Source organism: Triticum aestivum, chromosome 1D, assembly GCF_018294505.1.
Source record: "Triticum aestivum cultivar Chinese Spring chromosome 1D, IWGSC CS RefSeq v2.1, whole genome shotgun sequence".
Taxonomy (NCBI): domain Eukaryota; kingdom Viridiplantae; phylum Streptophyta; class Magnoliopsida; order Poales; family Poaceae; genus Triticum; species Triticum aestivum.
The window spans coordinates 309,935,114-309,952,226 of NC_057796.1; the positions used below are offsets into that span (position 1 = coordinate 309,935,114).

Consider the following 17,113-nt stretch of genomic DNA (forward strand, 5'->3'; position numbering starts at 1 on the left):
ATCAACCGCCACATGTCAACCGAGGCCGCAGGCTTTTGGGGCCCGCGGGGCTCCGTACTTGACCTTTGGCTTCGCCTCGAAGCCAAGCCCAAGCGCGCCTTGGGCCCGGGGGCTACTGTCGGTGTTCTGGGAACAGGGGTCCCTAGACTTTCCTGCCTGCGGCCCACGGCGAGGCTGTGCTACTAGGCCTGTACGGCCCATCTTCATCAACAAGGCATTCAAGACCCTCGCGAGGGGCCAAGCCTCGCGAGGCGGGCGACGCAAGACCTCCTCAGGAGCGGCCTCCCCAGGTTGCCTCACGAGGAGCGGAGATATCAAGGCGGGGCAAACCTCGCGAGGCTCTCGTGACGTGAGCCATGACGATCGACACCAGGCGGGCGCCAGGCGGGCGCCGGCGCGTGCAGCGTCCTTGTTTCCTCCTTGGTGCTAAGGGAGCAGGCGCAGGCGCGGAGTACCGAGGCATCAGGCAAAGGTTTCCATATCAGTGCAACGAGACCAAGACCAGCAGGACGCCAGGATGGAGGTCACCATGGAGCCCAGGACGGCGTCACCCCAGGGCCTTTTGCAGGCGAAGACCGCTTTTGTCAAGATAGCTTGTACTAGCTCTCCCCTTTCAAATTGGCCGCCGTTGTTGGCTCCCTTCCCGCTCAATATTTGGGAAGAGGACCAGGGCCTATATAAGTAGAACTAGCCACCGCAGTAGGGGCGACGGATCTTGGATTGGATCCACTCCATCCTCACACCCGCAAGTTCACAGAGCACAAGAACACCTCAACCTCAGGAGGCTGTTCTTCCCCTTGTACTGTCATCATCAGCCCAAGAGGCAATCCACCACCACCACACTGGAGTAGGGTATTACACCACATCGGTGGCCCGAACCAGTATAAATCTTGTGTTCTTGTGTTGTGAGTTCGTCGAGTTCGTCCTCGAGATCTTAGCGAGCTAGGGCGTATATCGGTAGGAGGGAAAGAACTTCGTGCGCACCCCAGAGTTCGAACCTTAAGGGTTTTGCCGGAGCCCCAGATCCGATAGAGGCAGCTGGCCCGAAGTGCTGGAGGTGCCTCCATCCAGCGCTGAGCTGGTGGTGAGCCGGGCGGCGACAACCCGCGTCCCTGCGCGCCAGCGCCCAGCGCGGGCGGTTTCAGCCCCAAGGCCGATGGAGGTTGGGGCTGTGAGCTCGTCGGTGCCCGATACCGAGGCCACCAGGGCCGCTCCGCCTGACTGGACGTCAGGAGCCGGCTCGGCTGTCCTTAACGTGGCGGTGAAGGACATCTTGGACCAGTTCAACACCCACGACGCCACCCTCCTGAAGTCCAGGAGCGAGCTGCTGGTGATGCAGACGGCCGTTTGGGTACGCACTTGCTCTTGTTTTCAATTCTTGTAATCTTCAGAGGGGGCGCGCCAGCGCACCCACTGGGTGTAGCCCCCGAGTTCTAGGCCGGCTGCTGAGCAGGCGGGCTAGAACTTCAAGGTGTGCTTCTGAATGCTGAAGTGTTGCTTGTGTTGCAGGACTACCACAACTTGCGTGCGGCCGCCTACAACTCCCAGAACCAGGCGCTGGCCAAGTGGACTACTGACCTGAACCAGAGCCGTGGTAAGTAGGCCATCTTTCAGTGGGGGCACGCAAGTGCACCCGCTGGGTGTAGCCCCCGAGATTCGAGCCGACTGTTGAGCAGTCGGGCCGGATCTTCCGGCAACTACTTGTTTTTGGTTGATGCTGATATTTCTTTCTTGTTTTGGCACAGGCCGCCGCTCATCTGCGGACACACGTGGGCGAGCTCGAGACCGAGCTCCACGCCAAGGAGCAGGAGCGCAGCCAAGCGGCCAAGGAGTGCGACCGGCTTGCGAAGGAGCCGGCGGACCCAGCGGAGAAGCACAAGGCGGAGGTCCAGCAGCTGAAGCACGAGGAAACGCTCCTCAAGGCCGAGTTTGAGACTCAGTGCTCGGACTGGGCCGAATGGGAGAAGCTACCGTCAGACGGCTACTGGGTGATCGAGGACATGGTTGAAGGTAAATCCTTTCTTCTTTTTTTGCTTAGTTGCCGACTGCTGCAGGAGCCGGCTTCTAAACTCTTAGTCTTCTTCTGGACAGAATTTCTTCCCGGTAGCTCCGTCGCCGTCTGCCAGGCCATCGAGGTGCGGCACGATCAACGGAGGAGGACAGGTGTGGACATTCCAGCGAACGCTCCTCGGACTCTGGGCGAGCAGCTCATGGCCATCAAGATGCGCCTTGAGCCGGTGCACCGTCTGCTCCGCCGTCTTCAGCGCGCCGGGTAGCAGGTCCTGGCCGGGCTCTGGCGGGATGCTCAGGTTCCTCGCACTCCCAAACGGACCGCCGACTGGCTGAAGGTGGCGGTCTAATGGTTCGAGGCCTGGAAGGGCTCCGCGGCTCAGGTACGCTCTCAGATGGCGCTGGAGTTTGTCGAGGCCTGGTACCCGGGTGTGGGGCTGGCCCAGCTGGCCACCTTCCGTCAGGAGGCCGGACCCGAGCTGGATTGGATGCACTACAAGCTCGTCAAATGCACGGCGACCTTGCCGAGTACACCGACACCGACGTCTTTATCCCGAAGCAGAACGAAGACGGCGCTGAGGTGCCGCCTTCCTGGTTCGGGCTGAACCCGGAGGAGGGGAAGGACTCGGTTGAGGAGATCGCCTCAAGCGATGAAGCCGAGGAAGACGAGGACGAGGAAGGCGAGGACGTCGCACCGGACGCCGGAGCGACCGGCCAGGCTGAGCCCGATCGGGCTTCGACCAGCGAGCCGCGGGAAACCACGCCTACTGCTGCCGCCGACCAGGCCAAGACCCGCCAGTCGGACGCTCCACCAGCTGGTGCCTTTGCCTCCGTCGACCTGTCCACGCCGCCCGCAGCGCCCTTGGCCTAGGCGGCCACTTATCTTTCAAGTTTTTCTGTCTTATGCTTTGAACAAACAAGTTAATTAGGCGCAGCTCCACCCACTGGGGGTGTAATTCAAACTCTGTTGAATGCTGGCCTTGGGACTTTTGCTATGTAAATAACTTATTTTTGCACATGCTTGTGCTCTTGACGGGTTCTATCTTGGTTTTGCCTTTGCTCTGTTTGCCTTTTTCCTTTGCCGCCTTCCTGTGGCTGCCGCCTTGCCAGCCGGACAGCCATGCTACGGTCTGTGGCCGGGTCCGGGACTTGGCCGTTTAGGTAGGCAAGTTTCTTCGGTCGTCCAGAGTGTAGCTAGTCAAGCGAGAAGCCGGCCGGCCGGCTGCTGGGCAGCAGGACGGTGAGGCGAGGAGCCGGCCTAGCATATATTGACGTTCTTCCTTAGTCATTTTTCGTGTGGATAGCATTTCCTGCCTTTAGCTCTTGCCAGTCGGACAGTCGCGCTGCGAGCTGTGGCTAAGGCAACAGAGGGCTTAGCTGTCGGCACATTACTTAGCGGACTGTAGGTGGTGCCAACTTAGGTCAAGACGGCGAGCCCCCGGGCCGGCTGACCGGACCCGGGCAGGGTGAAAGAATGGAATAACACATTCATAGGCGAAGCTTATCACATAGATAAAAAGGTAGCCCTCGAGTGTGCCTCGGGGGACCTATTGTATTTGCTTAATACAAAAGATAGGATGGTACATACACTGCATCAACTGTAAAATTGTTGGAGAAGATTCGCGTTCCATGGACGCTCCGTCTCTTTGCCAGAATCGTCCCTCTTGTGTGCCCTGGGCTTTTGTGCGTCGATGAGGTAGTAGGAGTCGTTGCCCAGGGCCTTGCTGATGATGAAAGGCCCCTCCCAAGGAGCTAAGAGCTTATGCTGGCCGGCTATTCGCTGGATCAGCCGGAGCACAAGGTCCCCTTCACGGAAGGATCATGGCCTGACCTTCCGGCTATGGTAGCGGCGCAGGCTCTGCTGGTAGATGGCGAACCGGCTGAGTGCCAGCAGCCAGGCCTCTTCTAGCAGATCGACGCCGTCTTCTCGCGCCTCCTTCGCTTCTGCCTCCGTGTAAATGGTGATGCGAGGCAAGTCAAACTTGATGTCAGTTGGGATGACATCCTCCGCCCCGTATACGAGGAAGAAAGGAGTGAATCTGGTTGCTTTGTTCGGCGTAGTCCGGAGACTCCAAAGGATGCCCGGCAGCTCCTCGATCCAGTAGCCGGCCGAGCGCTCGAGCGGCTCGACCGGTCGAGGCTTGATGCCGGATAGGATGAGGGCGTTTGCTCGCTCCACTTGGCCGTTTGACTGCGGATGGGCGACGGATGCTAGGTCCAGTCAGATGCCCTGCATCGCGCAGAAACGGGCCAAGTCGCCTTTGGCGAAGTTTGTGCCGTTGTCGGTGATGATGCTGTGCGGGATGCCGTACCGAATGGTGATATCTGTAATGAAGGTCACAGCGTTCGGACCATTCAGTTTCTTGATTAGCTTTGCTTCCATCCACTTTGTGAACTTGTCCATGGCGACCAGCAGATGGGCCATGCCGTCGCGTGCTGTCTTGAACAGGCCCACCATGTCCAAACCCCAGACAGCAAACGGACAAGTGATGGGGATGATCTTGAGTGCAGAGGCTGGCAGGTGTTGTTTGGAGCTGAAGCGCGGGCACCCTTGCACTTGCGGACCAATTCCTTGGCATCGTCCAAAGCAGTCGGCCAGAAGAAACCATGGCGGAAAGCTTTGGCAAAAAGGGATCTGGAGGCGGTGTGGTGGCCGCATTTGCCTTGATGAATATCTCTGAGGATTGCCACGCGCTTCTCCGGCTCCACGCAGCGCTGGAAGACACCAGTCACACCGCGCCTGACAGGCTCTCCGTTGACAATTGTGTAAGCTGGCACCCAGCGTTGCACCTGCCGGGCCAAGATCTCATCGGCTGGTAGCTCTCGGCTCACTAGGAAGTTGAGGATGGGCTGCGCCCAAGATGGTGCTTCTACCACTATCATGACTGCAACAGGTACTATGGCGGTTGGGTTGGGAGGCGGCGGGTCGGAGCCGGCCGCTACTTGCTGCATTGTTGAAGTCCCCGGGCCGATTGTGAAGCCCCCAAGCCGGGTTCTGAAGTCCCCGGGCGGGGTTCGAGTGCTGCAGCCCCCGGGCCGCTTGCCGAAGTCCCCGGGTCGACTGTTGAAGTCCCCGAGCCGGATCCGACTGCTCCGGGGTCAGCCGGCACGAAGATGGACTCTGATTCTAGCGAAGGCTTGATAGACGGCTTGCGTAGGCACTGGAGGGAGACGCTGACTGGTATGGCTTGTCGGGTGGAGCCGATCCGGGCCAAGGCATCAGCCTGCTCATTGTCGGTCCGTGGTACGTGGAGGAACTCGCACCCGTCGAAGTGCCCGCTGATCTGCTGGATGAGAAAGCGGTAGCTCGCCATGTTTGCGTCCTTGGCATCCCAGTCGCCCGACGACTGCTGGACCACTAGATCTGAGTCGCCGTAGCACAGCACTCGGTAGATGCCGATCTCCTTGGCTAGCCGGAGCCCATGGACGAGTGCCTCGTACTCGGCCACGTTGTTGGAGGCGGCAAAGTGGATCTGCAGCGTGTACTTGATCTTGTCTCCTTTGGGAGAGGTAATGACGATGTCATCTCCCAAACCGTTGCGCATCTTTGAGCGATCAAAGTGCATCCGCCAATGGATAGAATTCGGTGCTGGCGGTAGGTACTGGGTCTCGGCTGAGTCGACTAGGAAGTCGGCCAGCGCTTGGGACTTGATGGCGGTGCAGGGCTGGTAAAGGATGGTGTGGGGAGCTAGCTCAATGGCCCACTTCGCCACCTGGTTGATGCCTCTCTGTTGCCTATGATCTCGGCAAGTGGGGCGGTGCAGACAACCATGATGGTGTGCTCCTGGAAGTATTGCTTGAGCTTCTTGGCGGCAAAGTACAAGCCGTAGCACATCTTCTGGTAGTGGGGTAGTTCTGCTTGGAGGCGGACAACACCTCACTCAGGTAGTATACTGGCCTCTGGACCGGCTGGGCCTTGCCGTCTTCTGGGTGCTCGACCATGATCACGGTGCTGACCACCCGACTGGGGGCGGCGATGTAGAGGAACATGGGCTCTTTAGTAGTCGGAGCGGCCAGAACGGGCGGCGTGGGCAGCATCCGCTTGAGCTGGAGGAAGGCCTCGTCCACCTGGTCGGTCCACTCAAAGCAGGTGGTCTTCTTCATCAATTGGTACAAGGGGAGGGCCTTCTCGCCCAGCCGACTGATGAACCGGTTGAGAGATGCCAAGCACCCGGTGAACTTCTGGACGTCCCGCAGCCGGGTCGGCCTCTGCATCCACTCAATGGCCTTGGTCTTCATGGGGTTGCACTCGATGCCGCGTTCAGAGACAAGGAAACCAAGGAGCTGGCCGGCTGGTACTCTGAAAACACACTTTTCTGGGCTGAGCTTGATCTGAAAACGGTGCAGGTTGTCTAAGGTCTCCTTGAGATCCTCCAGAAGGGTGCCGCACTTCTCCGTCTTCACCAGAATATCGTCTACATAGACGTGGGCATTTCTTCCGAGTTGCTTGAGGAGGCACTTCTGCATGCAATGCTGAAACACGGCGCCAACATTTGTCAAGCCGAACGTCATGGTCAGGTAGCAGAAGGCTCCGAATAGTGTGATGAAGGCGGTCTTCAGCCGATCGGCCTGGTTCAGCTTGATCTGGTGGTAGCCGGAGTAGGCATCCAGGAAAGACAGCAACTCGCAGTCGGCTGTGGAATCGATCACTTGATCGATCTGTGGCAAGGCAAAGGGGTCCTTGGGGCAGGCTTTGTTGAGGCTAGTGTAGTCGATGCACATACGCCACTTGTTATTCTTCTTCAAAACAAGGACTGGGTTGGCAAGCCAGTCTGGATAGAACACTTCCATGATGAAGCCGGCTGCCAGAAGCCGGGCGATTTCTTCACCAACAATCCTTCTCTTCTCTTCTGATAAGCGGCGGAGGGGTTGCTTGACCGGCTTTGCATCCGATCTCACATGTAGCTTGTTTTCGGCGAAATCCGTCGGAACATGTCCTTGGGGGGCCATGCGAAGATGTCCTGATTCTCACGGAGGAAATTGACGAGCTCGCTTTCCTATTTGCTGTCGAGGTGAGCCCCCGTGACAGCAAATCTCTCCGGGTGCGTCGGATCCAGGGCGATCTTCTTGGTTTCCTTGGCCAGCTGGAAGGAGCCATGTGCCTCCGCATCCTTGGGATCAGATGGCATGGCCGGCTGCTCGCTAGCCATGGCCACTGCCCGGGCAAAGTGACGCTTTTCTTCGGCGATGACGAGGGACTCGGCCAGCCGACTGCTGGCAGCGACGCATGCGAGCGACTTTTGGTAGTCCCCGGCAATGGTGATGATGCCCTTGGGACCCGGCATCTTCATCTTCAGGTAGGCGTAATGCGGCACTGCCATGAATTTGGCCAGTGCGGGCCGGCCCAAAAGCACGTGGTAGGGGCTGTCTAGATTGACCACCTCAAACTAGATTGGCTTGCGACGGAAATGGAGCTTGTCGTCGAACAAGACATCGATCTTGATCTTTCTGATTGGAGAGCAGGAAAGTCCGGGTACGATGCCATGGAAAACGGTCCGACTGGCAGGAGCTGCTTCTCTTTGATGCCCAGCTTCTCCATGGTGTCGCGGTAGAGGATGTTGATGCTGCTACCGCCGTCTATCAGGATCCGGGAGAAGCGGCAAGCCCGCCTCTCCGTTGAGAAGGTGGAGTCCAGCACCATGGCATAAGCACCCGGCGATGGCTTCATGGCCGAATGATCTTCACAGCTCCAACTGATGGGCCTCTCGGACCAATGCATGAATTGGGGGACCTCTGAGGCGACAGCATTCACCTCACGGTGGTGCTGACGCTGGCCGTGCTTGTCGTCAGCTTCGTTGGTGAAGACGACATAAGTGGCGTTGGCATCGGGGAACTCGTCTTGGAGCATGCTGACTAGAGGGGCCGCCAGCTGCTGAGGAGGCGAAACTGGCGGCCGGTAGGCGGAGGCGGTAGGCCCTTGCCCTTCGCGATTCTGGCGAGCCAGCTGCACTTCTGAGTGGTGTGGTTAGATGGCTTCGCGCCACTATGGAACTTGCAAGGAGCATCGAGGGCCTGCTCGAAGGAGAAGGCGGGCAACCAAGCGGCCTTGCCAGTCTTCTGGCGCTTGGGGCCGGGTTGCCCCTCCGGCTGCTGGTCTTCGATCGTCCCCACCTGCCGGCTGTTGGAAGCCGGCCGTTGGGCCTTGCGCTTGTTGTCGTTTGGCTGCTGGCGCCGGCTGGAGTCACCAGCCGGCGTATGAGGAGCCGACGGGAGCACCTTCCCGGATGCATCAACCCGGATCTCCGACTTCATGGCGGAGTCGGTAGTGGCGTACTTGTCCGCCACGATCAGGAGCTCGTCTAGGGTGGTCAGCTCGTTGCACAGGAGCCGATGCTTGAGCAGAGTGCCCTCTCTGCACCCGGCGGTGAAGTCTCGATGGCCTGCACCTTGTGCACCCCTTTGCAGGAGTTGCGCAACTCGGCCCAGCGCGTCAGGTAGTCGCGGGTGGACTCATTCGGACCTTGGACGCACATGGAGAGCTGGCGAGGGTTGGGCGGCCGCTTGTAGGTGCTGGTAAAGTTGCGGATGAAGACATCGGCGAAGTCCAGCCAGCTGTTGACGCTGTATGGCTTGTGGCTGTGCAGCCATGTCCGGGCCGTGCCCTAGAGCATGAGCGGAACATACTTCACGGCAACGCGCTTGTTGTCGTTTGCTATGCTGACGGCTGTGGAGTGGTCGACCAGCCAGTCCTCCGGCTTCATGGAGCCGGTGTACTTGGGAGTATCTCGAGGGAGCGAGAACCCCTTGGGGAAGGGTTCGTCGCAAATACGGGGGCTGAAGTAGGCCGGGCTGATTGTACCTTCTTCTTCTACGGCCAGGGATCGAGCAAGTCGCTCGATCCGGTGGCGTGCGTCATTCTCTCTGATTCCTTCACGGAGGCCCAGCCGGCCTCCGAGAGTCGGATGATCCACAGGCAGTGGAGAGGGCCACCTCTCCCGGCAAGGAGGAGGCAGACGCTCGTCCTGCCGTTCCTCCACTCGGGGGCGGCCATGCTGGCTGCGCACGACCGTAAGGCGAGTATGCCGGCTGTGGCTAGCAGCCGTCTCTGAGTCTTGCCGACCGTGACCGCCGCCTGTTGGGGACCGTGAGGTCTCTCCATGCTCGCGGTAGGGGGGGATGGTTCTCAGCTTGCTTGCCGGATTCCATCATGCGGCGGCCCACGTCTTGCTGCGCGGCTGCCGCATCGAGGAGTTCCTGGAGGTGCGCCATCTGGCTGCGCTGCTCGTTGCCTTCCAAGTTGTCCAGTTCGTCTCCCGCCGCCTAGGCGGCGCGCAGGTTCTCCATGGGGGTAGCATAGACTGGTAGAGATATAACAGCTCGGGGACATACATATGACCTGCGGCAGGACCTGGACAATAGAGTAGGTCAGACCAGATCGATCTACGGATCGCGGGGGCGTGCCCCGACGAGCGACGACGGCTATCTAGCCGGACGTGACAAAAATAATCACGCCCAGGCCGAAAACCGCAGACGGACTCCATCCGAGCTACCTCGCGACTTGGCCCGATATAGAGGCGCCGCACACCCCCTCTGCTTCACTGATGAAGTAATGGAGCACAAATTCCAGGAAGGGTTTAAACCCGTGAACATCGAATCATATGATGGGACAACCGACCCCGCGGTATGGATCGAGGATTTTCTTCTTCATATTCATATGGCTCGCGGTGATGATCTTCATGCCATCAAATACCTCCCACTAAAACTCAAGGGACCAGCTCGGCACTGGTTGAACAGCCTACCTGAAAACTCCATTGGCAGATGGGAGGACTTGGAGGACGCCTTCCGCGATAACTTCCAAGGTACATACGTCCGACCTCCGGATGTCGATGACTTGAGTCACATAGTTCAACAACCCGGAGAGTCAGCCAGGAAATTCTGGACTAGGTTCTTAACTAAAAAGAACCAGATCATCGACTGTCCGGATGCCGAAGCCCTAGCGGCCATTAAACATAGCATCCGCGACGAATGGCTCGCCCGACACCTCGGCCAGGAAAAGCCGAACTCCATGGCAGCCCTTACGGCACTCATGACCCACTTTTGCGTGGGCGAAGATAGCTGGCTAGCCCATAGCAATAACAATGCAAGCGAACCTGGCACCTTTGAAGCCAGAAACAGCAATGGCAAGCCCCGACGCAACAGACACAAGTGTCGAAGCAACGGTGACAATACCGATGACACAACGGTCAATGCCAGATTCAGTGGCTCCAAGTCTGGCTAGCGGAAGAAGCCATTTAAAAGGAACAATCCGGGCTCATCCAGCTTGGACCGCATACTCGATCGTCCATGTCAGATACACGGCACCCCTGATAAACCAGCCAATCATACCAACAGAAGTTGTTGGGTCTTTAAACAGGCCGACAAGTTAAATGCCGAGAACAAGGAAAAGGGGTCGCAAAGTGAGGACGATGACGAGGAGCCCCGACCACCAAACACACGGGGACGGAAGAAGTTTCCCCCTCAGGTTAAAACGGTGAACATGATATATGCTACCCATATCCCCAAGAGGGAGCGCAAACGCGCGCTCAGGGACGTCTAAGTGATAGAGCCAGTCGCCCCAAAATTCAACCCATGGCCGTTCTGCCCGATCACCTTCGATCGCAGGGACCATCCGACCAGTATTCGTCATGGCGGTTCAGCCGCACTCGTCCTCGACCCAATAATTGATGGATTCCACCTCACGCGAGTCCTCATGGATGGTGGAAGCAGCCTTAACCTACTCTATCAGGATACAGTGTGCAAAATGGGCATCGATCCATCAAGGATCAAGCCCACAAAAACTACCTTTAAAGGAGTTATACCAGGTGTAGATGCCTGCTGCATGGGCTCAATCACATTGGAGGTCGTCTTCGGATCCCCTGACAACTTCCGAAGCAAAGATTTGATCTTCGATATCATTCCCTTCCACAGTGGCTATCAGGCACTGCTCGGACGAACTGCATTCGCTCGATTCAATGCAGTGCCACACTATGCTTATCTCAAGCTCAAGATGCCCGGACACGCAGTGTCATAACAGTCAATGGAAACACGGAGCGCTCCCTCCGTACAGAGGAGCACACCGCGGCCCTGGCAGCGGAAGTACAGAGCGGCCTTATCAAGCAGAACTTTAACAGCGGACAAGCTCCCGGACATTGTCAAATGAGTCCGGACTACTCCGCAGCATAACAGTCCAGCTCGTCAGGAGTTATACTAGCAATTCGGCCTCCGTCTTAGTCCCGACCAAATGGCGGCGTACGTACCGCGCGTACATAACTTCGCACTTAAGATACCATGGGCAGAAACGGAGGCATAACGAGACTACGATCCATCATACGGCTCGACCGTCCCAGGGCACACATACCTTCCTTTTTCTTTTTAACCTTTTTTAGGTTTCCTTTACACAGGCCCCTCTCGACGGTCTGATCATCGGTCCTTTCGAAGGACGGATACACCAAGGCGGCAAGCAGCACAGACGTGTGGGGGAATCTCTAGATGTTCTCCTTGACGATCATTCTACCCGCTTTCAGGACCCGCACGCAGCTCCCCTTGGTCTTGGCATCTTAAATAGCCCTGTTGCTTCTCGCACTATTTGTACAAATACGCTTTGACGTATTAATCAAATTATAATGGAAAAAGTTTGCGGCCCAACCTATGTGGCTCTAGCTTACTACTTCATTTCATTTTGCCATTCTTGTCGATTGCACCCGCACACTTTGGTATGCTTTAGTTCGCCAGGGGCTTCATTATGCTCCATACTACGGCAACAAAGTCCGAACACTTTTTATAGTACAGTTCGGCACACCAAATTTTAGCATTATATGCATTGGCTCCGAATCATGTCTTTGGTCAATAGTTGGGTTGCCCGGCTCCTGTGCTTACTACCTTATGTTCCGTCCTATCGGCTAGGGTAGTAAAGGGAGAACTACCGCGATTGTGTTTCTGGTTTATCCGAGCAAACACCTCAGTAGAGAAAGCCAAAAACTGACTGTCATGATGCGGCGAGAGCTGGTCAGCTATTCGGAGGTTCAAAATCTTTTGCGATTTTTTCCGCACTACGCGATGAATCGGCCTCCATCCGATCAGGTGTTTACAGCACCCTAGTCCAGATTAAATACTAACTAGGGGTTGCGCCTACATTTTTATTGTCAAACTCCTATGGCTAAGTGAGGGTGGTAAAGCCACATAGTCCGATTGCCTGGTTCGTTGCGCTAAACACCCCCTTCAAGGACCAAACTCTTGGATCAAGAGTGTTTAGATTCATCCCGAACACCCCCGTATTACCTACGTGGGGGCTGAAGCCGACGATTGGCCAACTCTCAGATTTAACTAAACGGCCGCATAGGAGGTAAAATTAAAAAAAATAGCAAACATTATATTACATAAAGGCTTTGTTTCATAATACAGGAAGGGATAACATGAATGACTTCATTCAAAGATAATGTCTTCTGAACACTGGCCCTCCACAATGCGGGATCCCTTTAGGACATCATCAAAATACCGCTCGGGCGGGCGGTGCTCCTTGCCCGTGGGCGGTCCGTCGGTCGCGAGTTTGACTGCGTCAAACTTCACCCACCGCACCTTGACAGGGGCGAAGGCCATCCGCGCACCTTCGATGCAGACCGACCGCTTGATGGCATCAAGCCGAGGGCAGGCATTGACCAGCCACTTCACGAGCCCGAAGTAGCTGCTGGGTATGGCTTCGGCAGGCCATAAACGGATTATCAAATCCTTCATGGCCAGTTCGGCCACCCTATGCAGTTCGGTCAGCTATTTCAGCTGATCGCTGAAGGGCACTGGATGCTCTGACGCAAGGTATTGCGACCAGAACGGCTTCTCTGTTGAGCTCCCCTCTTCGGCTCGGAAGAACTCCGCTGCATCAGCGACACTGCGTGGCAGATCCGCAAACGCTCATGGAGAACTCCAAATCCGGGTCAGTAAGAGGTACCTTTCCTTCACAAATTTGCTCTGCATAATGAAGGCCTTACCCGCTGCGATTTTCCTGGCCTCCTGGATCTCCTGGAGGGAGCCCTGGGCTTCAACGCAGGCATCTTGTGCGCTTTGGCGGGCCTTGGCGAGTTTGGACTCTTGATCTGCAAGGTTGCGCTCCAAGGACTCGCATTTCTTTACAGCGTCCCGGAGCTCCTGCTGGACCTCACCGACCCTGGCCTCGTGTTTTTCGAGGGCGGCTTTTTCCTTTGCCGCTCTCTTTTGGGCCTCGGCTAGGGCCTTCTTGAGGGTCTCCACCTCGGTCACCGCTCCTATGAATTATCATGGCATTATGGTCAACATAAATCATTCATCCTTTCTGGATCTGCAAAAGGTCATTGCATACCTTGCTTGTCCTCCAGCTATTTTTTCACACGGCCGAGCTCTTCCCCGGCCCGCTCCAGACTCTGCTTCAGTCCGGAGACTTTAGCAGAATGAGAGGTCGCAACCAGCAAAAATTATTTGATCCTCTGTCCGGCTTTTCTTTTCGTACACCGGATAGAGTCTCAGGGGCTACTGTCTATACTATGACATTCTTTTTACATAAATGGTGTTTCATACCTCAAAGCCCGTTAGAAGGCTGGTGCAGGCTTTGGTCAGTCCGCTCTGCGCGGACTGAATCTTCTCAACCACCGTGCCCATGAGGGTACGGTGTTCCTCCACAATGGAAGCGCTTCGCAGCGCTTCCGGTAGAGTATCCGGTGCCTCTGGATGGACAGAGGTCACCGGTGGAATAGGCGCACCCCCTTCTTTCGAAGGAGGCTGCTTGCCTGATTCCGGAGCCATATGGGTCTCCGGAATTGTATTCGGCTGGGGGCCGAATTGGATATGGCCCCCATCGCTAGTCTCCATGGGGGTTTGCTCCCCTATGTGTCCGACGACCAAGGTTTCACCCTCTGGCGCCGCTCTGACGGCCTCCTGCGTCTCTCCCTGGCCTGGGGAGTTCCTTCGGGACAGCACCTCGATGTCATACGTGGCCTTGGGAGAAGAGGCCGCCGGGAGGGACCCGCTATCCATCACCTTCGGATCCAGTGAATTCCCCGAAGATGAGGATCGCTGGAGGTCGGAACGAGCCGGACTGCAGTGCATGATTCAACATGTTAAAAATACGAAGTGAAGGAATTGGATATATGAGTGCGTCAGTGCCTTTGAGTACTTACGATTCTGCCAGGGGCTTGTCTCTGGGGCGCCACTCCGAGCTGCTGTCAGTGTCTAGCGCGGAGTTGTCCGCGGAGGAGGCTCTCCCCTTCTTGGACGCTTCTACCTCCAGACGCGTGGAGGCCGCCCTCTTCTTCCTTCCCCCCTCAAGGGGAGAGTTGCTTTCCTCCTCCTCCTCCTCCTCCTCGTCCTCGTCCTCGGTTGGGGAGGAGTGGGTTTCGGCATCTTCGGACATCACGTCTGAAGTGCCCTTACGGCGGAGGCCACTTCTGGTCTCCTTGGCCTTCTTCTTATAAAGGCAGCGAATATCAAGTGCCTCCTCACTCGCCTTAAAACTCACCTATTCCCCAAGGACCGTGCAGACGGCACGGTTGGATTACCCACGCCCGTATTGATGAGAATCCCGCGATAAGGGGACACGATCTCTGCTTCGAGAAGACGTGCCAATAAAACCGCATCTCGAAACATGGAGCGGGCGGCTAAAAAAGGTTCAAAATAATGACCGGGCAGGGACGTGATGTCACGCTACAAAAGTTGTCAGCAGATTGGACTCGTGAAATATTACTCTCTGCGGTTGTGTCTGGTACTTGTTTTGCAGAGCCGGACACGTTTTCTGTGTTCGAAGGCTGCTTTGGAGTATTCGGAGGAGGAACCCGCCTTGCAATGCCGAAGACAATCTGCACGCCGGACACATCGTCATTGAAGCCTGGTTCAGGGGCTACTGAGGGATTCCTGGAGTAAGGGGTCCTCGGGCGTCCGGGCTATGTAACATGGGTTGGACTGATGGGCCATGAAGATACAAGACAGAAGACCTCTTCCCGTGTCCGGATGAGACTCTCCTTTGCGTGGATGGCAAGCTTGGCATTCGGATATGTAGATTCCTTTCTCTGTAACCGACTTTGTACAACCCTAGGCCCCTCCGGTGTCTATATAAACCGGAGGGTTTAGTCCGTAGAGGTAATCATAATCATACAGGCTAGACTTCTAGGGTTTAGCCATTACGATCTCGTGGTAGATCAGCTCTTGTAACCCTCATATTCATCAAGATCAATCAAGCAGGAAGTAGGGTATTACCTCCATCAAGAGGGCCCGAACCTGGGTAAACATCATGTCCCCCATCTCCTGTTACCATCGACCTTAGACGCACAGTTCGGGACCCCTACCCGAGATCCGCCGGTTTTGACACCGACAGTGGGTGCTAAATGTCGGGGTAATCTAGCGACATATGCCACGGGGTGGCTTATCATGGATGGGGACAGGAGTACGTCGTCGGGCCCTGGAAGCGGGAGTGAGCGAGATCTGAAATGCCTACGAGTCTTACCCAGGTTTGGGGCCTTCCGTGGAGATAACACCCCTAGTCCTGCTCTGCGGGGTCTCCGCATGATGACTAATGTCAATAGGTGGCTACAAGGTTGCTCCTTGAGCTGTTCGGCCAGAGGAGGAAGAAGAGCTAGGCTAGCTCCTTTGCCTCCCTAGCTATGGGTCTGTTTGCATGGGTGCTGAACCCTTTGCATGGGTGAATCTGGGGGATTTATATAGGCCTACCCCCACGGGTACAATGGAAATACGACCGGGTGTAGGACATGGCGTTAGTGTCTTGGGGCGCCGGGTTCTCCGCCGACTGCTGGGGCCCACCGCCTGGTGGGTCCCGCCGGCTGCCGTGAACCCAGCCTATAGGTAGGGCCCGCCGCCTGCGGGCCACACTGACTGCCTATTGCTGTAGCCTCGCCCTTGATGACGGAGGCCCTGTCGGGGGATGCATGGCTACAGTCCCGCCGCCTGGTAGGCACTTACTGTTGCCACACTCTGTCTAATCAGATTAATGGCGCGCAGACTACAAGGGGAGGAAAGGTCGCCTGCTAGAGGCCGGCCCGCCCTCGAGGCCGCCTTCCCGGGGTAGGCCGTCTTCTGGTTGCTCACGGACAGGTAGGGCCCGCCGCCTGCGGGCCGTACCGACTGGCCGTTGTGGGAGCATGGCCCTGGCTGTTGTGGGCTACGTCATGAGCCGTATGGCTACACTGCTACGCTGGGCAGGCGGGCATCCGCTGGGTCGGCACGCACTGTAGCCACGCTCGTCCGTGATACGGGGGAGGGGGTGGTCCTGTAGCCACAGCCCATCTCGTCGTAATGAATGGGCGGGAACTCTAAGGGGAGGGGGGCCGCCTGTTAGGATCCGCCCCCCTGAGGCCGCCCTCTAAGTGTATGCCGTCTTCTAGGAGCCGGTCCTTGGGCCAGCTGGCCCAAGGAACCTGCCGCACGTCCGGAAGGCGTGAGGGGCCTTGCTAGCCCCTATGTCTTGAAATGTTATGGGGTGCGGATGAGGCTACTCGTGGTAAATCCCTCCGACACACCATTTCTAATAAAGTACGGTTACGACATTCGGACACACCATTACGCTGTGGTGTTCCAGGTGGCATGACTTGTGAAACTATTCCACATTGTTTTCAATGAAGGCCAAACTCGTAACTCAAATATTCGCCTCCGCAATCAGATCGTAGAAACTTTATTTTCTTGTTACGATGATTCTCCACTTCACTCTAAAATTCTTTGAACTTTTCAAATGTTTCAGACTTGTGTTTCATTAATAATATACCCATATCTGCTCAAATCATGTGTGAAGGTCAGAAAATAATGATACTTTCCGCGTGCCCAACACTCATCGGACCGCATACATCGGTATGTATTATTTCCAATAAGTCATTGGCTTGCTCCATTGTTCCGGAGAACGGAGTTTTAGTAATCTCGCCCATGAGGCATGGTTTGCAAGTATCAAATGATTCATAATCAAGTGATTCCAAAAGTCCATCTGCATGGAGTTTCTTCATGCGCTTTACACCAATATGACTTAAACGGCAGTGCCACAAATATGTTGCACTATCATTATCAACTTTGCATCTTCTGGCATCAATATTATGAATATGTGTATCACCACAATCGATATTCATCAGAAAAAGACCACTCTTCAAGGGCATGACCATAAAAG

At 56.3% G+C, this 17,113-nt stretch overlaps 1 pseudogene; it reads right to left on the reverse strand.

Moving 5' to 3' along the window:
• Positions 1-3,204: 3,204 nt before the first annotated feature.
• On the reverse strand, positions 3,205-7,160 carry LOC123159074 (uncharacterized; annotated as a pseudogene).
• Positions 7,161-17,113: the final 9,953 nt, after the last annotated feature.